Consider the following 7,216-nt stretch of genomic DNA (forward strand, 5'->3'; position numbering starts at 1 on the left):
CCATTTTTTATACCTGAATAGTATTCCATTGTGTATATATACCACAAATTGCTCAGCCACTCATCTGTTGTTGGACACCTGGGTGGCTTCCAGGTTTTGGATATTACAAATTGTGATGCCAAGAACATATGTGTACACAGATCTTTTTGGATGGGTGTGTTGGGCTCCTTAGGCTATATCCCCAGGAGAGAAATTGTAGGATCATAGGGTAGGTCCATTTCTAGCCTTCTGAGAGTTCTCCACAGAGCTTGGACCAATTGACATTCCCACCAGCAGTGTAGGAGGGTTCCTTTGACCCCACAACTTCTCCAACATTTGCTGCTGCTACCTTTTCTGATGTCTTCTGACATTCTCACGGGAGTGAAGTGCTATCTCATTGTTGTCTTTATTTGCATTTCTCTGACAATCAAAGACTTGGAGCATTTTTTTCATGTGTTTTTCGGCCTTTTGGATCTCTTCTGTGGTGAATATTCTGTCTATATCCCCCTCCTATTTTTGGATGGGGTCATTTGTTTTATTGTGGTTGAGTTTGGCAAGCTCTTTATATATTTTGGTTATTAGCCTCTTGTCTGATGTATGGCATGTAAAGATCTTCTCCCATTCTGTGAGGGGTCTTGGTATTTGTTTCTTTTGGGTAGTAGTTTCTTTAGCTGTGCAGAAGCTTTTTAAATTGATGTAGTCCCATAGGTTTATACTTGCCTTAGTCTTCTTTGTAATTGGATTAATTTCATTGAAGCTGTCTTTAAAATTTATGCGGAAAAGAGTTTTGCCAGTATTCTCCTCTAAGTATCTGATAGTTTCTGGTTTAATATCCAGGTCCTTGATCCACTTGGAATTTACTTTTTTATTTGGTGAAATAAAAAAAACAGTGGTTCAGTTTCATTCTTCTGCACGTTTCAACCCATTTTTTTCCAACATCATTTGTTGAAGAGACTGCTTTCCCCATTGAATAGTCTGGGCACCTTTGTGATGAGATGTCCATAGGTGTGGGGCTTATTTCTGGGCTCTCAATTCTATTCCACTGGTTAGTGTGTCTATTCATGTTCCAGTACCAAGCAGTTTTGATGACAATGGCCCTATAATACAATTTGAGATCTGGGAGTGTGATGCCTCCGGTTCTGTTCTTTTTTCTCAAGATTGTTTTGGCAATTCTGGGTCTTTTCTGGTTCCAGATAAACATTTGTAGCATTTGTTCTATTCTCCTAAAAATGTGCCTGGGATCTTGATGGAGATAGCATTAAATTTGTAGATGGCTCTGGGTAGTATATTCATTTTGATGATGTTAATTCTTCCAACCCATGAACATGGAATATCTTTCCACTTCTTTGTGTCTTTTTCAATTTCCTTGAGTAGTGACTCATAATTTTCAGTATACAAGTCTTTCACTTCTTTGGCTAGGTTTATTCCTAGATATTTTATTGTTTTTGTTGCTGTAGTAAAAGGAATTGATTTCTGGATTTCAACTTCTTCTAACTGACTTTTGAATGTTAATTTTGTAGCCCGACACTTTACTGTATTGCCTGATGATTTCCAAAAGCTTCTTGCTGGATTCCTTAGGTTTTTCTGTGTATACTATCATGTCATCTGCAAATAGGGAGAGTTTGACTTCTTCCCTCCAATCTGTATCCCTTTAATTCCTTGCTCCTGCCTCATTACTATGGCAAGAACTTCCAACACTATGTTGAATAGTAATGGTGATAGTGGGCAGCCCTGTCTAGTACCTGATCTGAGGGAAAATGCTTCCAGGTTTTCTCCATTGAGTATGATGTTGGCTGTAGGTTTTCTATATATAGACTCCACTATCTTCAGGAATTTTCCATCTATTCCCACTTTTTGTAGTGTTTTGATCATAAAGGGATGTTGTATTTTGCCAAAGGCTTTCTCTGCATCTATTGATATGACCACGTGGTTTTTGGTCTTGCTTTTATTGATGTGGTGGATCACGTTGATTGATTTACGTATATTAAACCAACCTTGCATGCCTGGGATAAACCCCACTTGGTCATGATGAACAATCTTTTGAATATACTGCTGTATCCGGTTGGCTAGAATTTTGTTCAATATTTTAGCATCTATGTTCATCAGAGATATTGGTCTGTAGTTTTCTTTTTTGGGTGTGTCCCTGTCTGCTTTTGGTATCAAAGTGATGTTGGCTTCATAGAAGGTGGGAGTATTCCAGTGTCTTCTGTCTTCTGAAAGACTTTTAAAAGTAGAGGTATTAGTTCTTCTTTGAAGGTTTTGTAGAATTCATTTGTAAAACCATCTGGTCCAGGACTTTTATTCTTGGGAAGGTTTTTGATAACTGTTTCAATTTCATTAGCTGTGATGGGCCTGTTCATGTAATATAGTTCTTCTTTACTTAATTTTGGAAGTTTGTAGGTATCTAGGAAATCGTCCATTTCTTCCAGGTTCTCTAGCTTGGTGGCGTCTAGTTGTTGATAGAAGTCTCACATGATATGTTGAATTTCTGTGATGTCTCTTGTGATATCTCCTCTTTCATTTATAATCTGATTTATTTGGGTCTTATCCCTTTTTTGTTTTGTGAGTCCGGCTAAAAGTTTGTTGATTTTATTCACTCTTTTGAAGAACCAACGTTTACTTTCGTTGATCTTTTGTATGGTTTTCTTATTTTCAATGTTATTTATTTCAGCCCTAACTAGTTATTTCTGTCCTTCTGGCTGCTTAAGGGATCACTTGTTCTTCTTCTTCTAGGTCTTTAAGATGTGCAATCAGGCTGTTTATTTGTGTTTTCTCTTGTTTCATTACGCCGGTCCTCCACACGCGCTTAACCCGCTGTGCTACCGTCCGACTCCCTTTTATCTTGTTTCCTAATGTGTGCATGTATGGCTATGAACTTCCCTCTCAGTACTGCCTTAGCTGTATCTCAAATGTTTTGATAGCTTTTGTCTTCATTTTCATTGAACTCTAGAAACATAAGAGGGGTACAACTCCACACAATTCCCACCACCACACCTTCATATCCCCTCCCCTCCCCTGATAGCTTTCCTATTCTTTATCCCTCTGGGATAAAATAGAAGCAGGCTGGGAGTATGGACCTAGGGTCATTGTGGGATGCAGAAGGTGGAAGGTCTGGCTTCCGTAGTTGCTTCCCTGCTGATCATGGGCATTAGCAGGTGGATCCATACTCCCAGCCTGCTTCTCTTTCTCTAGTGGGGCAGGGCTGTGGGGAAGTGTGAGGCTCCAGGACACATTGGTGAGGCCTTCTGCCCAGGGAAGTCCAGTTGGCATCACAGTAGCATCTGGAACTTGGTGGCTGAAAAAGAGTTAAGATATAAAGCAGAACAAATTGTTGACTAATCATGAACTTAAAGGCAAGAATACTGCAGATGAAGATTTGGGGCTCCATTTTGGAAAAAGCTAGTAAGTCTATTTTAGGTCTATACTAAGGGCCTGTGACTTTACTAGTTTCTGCCTGCGCCTAGTCTGAGCTTTTTAACTTCTGATTCACTCTGTCTTTGTCTTCTGGCATTTGTACAATAAATAGAACTCTAGAGGATATTTTAAAATCAGGGAGAGTAAGTCTATCTACATTATTCTCTTTGAAAATTATTTAGCAGTTCTCATATTTTTCTCTTTTAAGATTTTATTTATTTATTCATGAGAAAGATAGGAGGAGAGAGAGAAAGAACCAGACATCACTCTGGTACATGTGCTGCCTGAGATTGAACTCAGGACCTCATGCTTGAGAGTCCAGTGCTTTATCCACTTTATCCACCTCCCGGATCATGTATATTTTTATTTTTCCAGATGAACTTAAGAATTACTTTCTCAAGTCCGGAAATCTCCATTGTAATTTTGATTTTTTAAAAAAATACTAACTATAAATTATTGTATAGTCTTCTTATTTTTACAAAGTCTGACTTCCCGTCTGGGAGCATGGAAGTTCTTTATTCTTTATTTAAGTCTTCATTTATGCTTTACTGGAAAACTGAGACGTTTAGAGGACCAGAGATCACTTACTTGGTGGAGTACAAACTTTACCGCCTGCTAGGGAATGCCATGCAAAAGGGAGAAGTGTATCTAACTGGTTTTTCCTGACTCCATTGAACTCTTTTTAAAGTTTCTAAAATAGTTTTACTTTTTTTTTTTTTCAAGGAGAAAAACCTTAGCGTCTGAATGTGATTATAACCTGATTTCTTTCTTCCAATAGCTTCTACTTCTTATTTATTTTTCCTTTCTTATCACATTGATGAAAACTTCTAAAGTGGTCTTGAAAATAGGAATGAGGGTTGGCAGTTCTATCTTATCTCAAGTGTTTCCTAGTTAAGTCGATTATTGGTTGGTAGTATTTGTTATGTTAAAGAAACATATTTCAAACTTCACTTTAAGATTTTTACATGACTATAGAATTTAATTGGATGTATTTTTGGCATCCTTTTCAGTGACCATATGGCTTTTCTCCTTTGACCTATTGATGTGATGGATTATGTTAGTAGATTTCCTCATATTCGACTATCTTACATTCCTGGAATAAATTCTGCATAGTCATCCTTCATTACCCTTCAAGCCCACGCTGGCTTTGATTTGCTAATCTTTTACTTAGAAGTGTGTTTCTGTGTTTTTGAGACTGGCATACAGACTTGATTTTTAAAAAAAATTTTTTTTTATGAGAGCCGTGTCTGTGCCAGGTTTTGATTTCAGAGTTTATCTAGCTTTCAGAAATAGAGTGGGGTACAGCTTCATCTTGAATCAATTAGGTGACATTCCTGACGTGGACATGTAGATTCTCAGAGTAGTGTGATGGAAAGAATGCAGGACTAGCCATTAGAAGACGAGCACTTGATTCCTGCCTTTGCCTCATTAGCTACATTTGTAAAGACTATGCCACCTTCCCAGCCCTGTCTCCTCGTTGGGAAATAAGGGTATTCTGTTCAGTGTCATCCCCAGTTATTTTGCCATGCCTTTGTGACAGCACAGTGACCGGACGGGAGTGCAGACACTTTGCAGAGGGAGTTCTTGACTGAGTGCCCATGCTGTGCGAGGCCCTGCATGTGGCATTTGTATAGAAGGTATCAGCACTGGGCATTCTCACTGTAACCTCGCAACGTTGCAGTTAACATCGCGGAGTCCTCCCAGTTGGGCAGCTGCGGCCCGTGGGCTAGCTGATGGCATCCCGAGGGAGGCCTGTTACAAGCGCAGAAACCCGGTGTCTGGATTTTTTCCCAAGGCTTGCAGGAGAATTTACATTTCCATTGACATGTAAGGAGCCTGGTGGGCCCCACCCTGGAATCCGAATTAGATTCCTCTGTGTCAGAGAAGCGTTCAGCTGTGGCCTTGCAGAATGATCTGATGCTGGCTTTCTGCTTCACGCCTCTGGTATTCCGGGTGCCGAGATGGGAGCACGACCGACACTCGGTGATGGCTCACTTGGAGGAGAGATCTCAACAGTGCGGACCACCTGCCAATGCAGAGGCGGCTTTCTTTGGAAATGAAATAAATCCGGCTCGTTGTTTCCTGACAAGTCCAAAAATGGCGCAGTCACATAGCATTCCCATCAGTCAGTATGAAGAGAGCAAATTTCAGCTGAGCCCGTGAGCAACAACAGACTTTTCATCGTGGTGAGGATTTACTGTCGTTTTCATCCCAACGATTATACTAGTCTCCCCTCAAGCGTGCCTTGGCTTCCAACAAGCGCAGAAGGCGGCGTGTGCTGAGTGTCAGTGATCAGACTGATAGAGGTGTTTGCATGTCCGTACACACACACACACACACACACACACACACACACACACACACACACACACGTTCAGAGAGCGTCTAACCTGTGAACGCCACTGAAACCATAGCCACCAGGAGATCAACAAGGAGCCCGGCAGGGATGTGTCATACCGGCTAGGTAACTGTTTGTGGGCTGTGGCTGAAGTTGCCATGGAGACTGGCAGCTGGGCGAGGGAAACCCTTGTCAGTGATGTGTGTGACGTTGTCGCCAACGACTGTTTTATCCCACTGGCTCCTGCACACATCATCCCCCCGCCCCCACACTATATGTGGGAGGGAAGCAGGTGTGTCTTGCTAAGCTAGGAAAGTCAAGAAGAAGGTCCAGTGTAAAATATAGCTGGTCACGGTGTTCTCCAGGGATAGAAAACCTGCCTCTCCTAGCCTGGGAGGTGGCACAGTGGAAAAGGCACTGGACTCTTAAGCACGAGGTCCTGAGTTCAATTCCTGGCAGCACGTGTACCAGAGTGATGTCCGGTTCTTTCTCTCTCCTCTGATCATTCTCATTAATAACTCTTAAAAAATTAAAAAAAATGTTTATTCATTATTGGATAGAGACCGAGAGAAATTGAGAAGGGGGAAAATAGAGAGGGAGAGAGAAAGAAAGAAAGAAAGAAAGAGAGAGAGAGAGAGAGAGAGAGAGAGACCTGCAGCCGTGCTTCACCACTCATGAAGCTTTCCCTCTGCAGGTGGGAACCAGGGGCTTAAACCTGGTAGGCTCAAGCAGGCGCGCTGCCACTTGGGCCCTGCCCAGCTGGAACCTGCAGTAGCAGTGATTGCTGGACTGCACTGTCACATGAAGAGTCCACCCAAGAATTTGCTTCTGGTCTCGGGTTGTTGGTAGGGTTTGTTTCTGTGTGACCTGGAGGCATTGGCAGCCTAATGCCTGAGGCTCGGCACTACTGCCCACCTATGAGTCTCTCCACAGGAAGTTCACCACTCGTTGACTTTCTTCAAGGCCAGGAGGAGGCCAAGGGTGACTCCAGAGAAGCAGAATTTCACACAGTGGGTGCAATCACGGGAGCCGGGGGCTCAAACCAGGGGCTCAAACTGGGATCCTTACTCTGGTTCTTGTGCTCTGCACCATGTGTGCTTAAGTACTGCTCGGCCTCCCCAGTAAAACATTTTTATAGAATTAAGTAAGAAACTATGTCTGAAACCTTAACTTCTTGGAACAAAGAGTGTGCTTTAAACGTACTGTGTAAAAACAAAAGCCTGTTCTTGTTTTATTTATTTATTGGTAATTTTATATTTTATATATCTACAAAATTACATGTCAACAGGGATATAATTCCACACCATTCTCACCACCAGAGTTCTGATCCCCAGTCTCTCCGTTGCAAGCCACTGCAGTTCCCTCACTGTTGCAGACATGGGTCACTGTCATCTCTACAATTATCTGTCTACATTTGTACATAACCGCCCCCTTTTTCTTCCAGGTCCTGTCCTCTCTTCCTCTCCAAGCCACTCATGACCTTAT

The sequence above is a fragment of the Erinaceus europaeus genome, chromosome 10 (genome assembly GCF_950295315.1).
Source record: "Erinaceus europaeus chromosome 10, mEriEur2.1, whole genome shotgun sequence".
NCBI lineage: Eukaryota > Metazoa > Chordata > Mammalia > Eulipotyphla > Erinaceidae > Erinaceus > Erinaceus europaeus.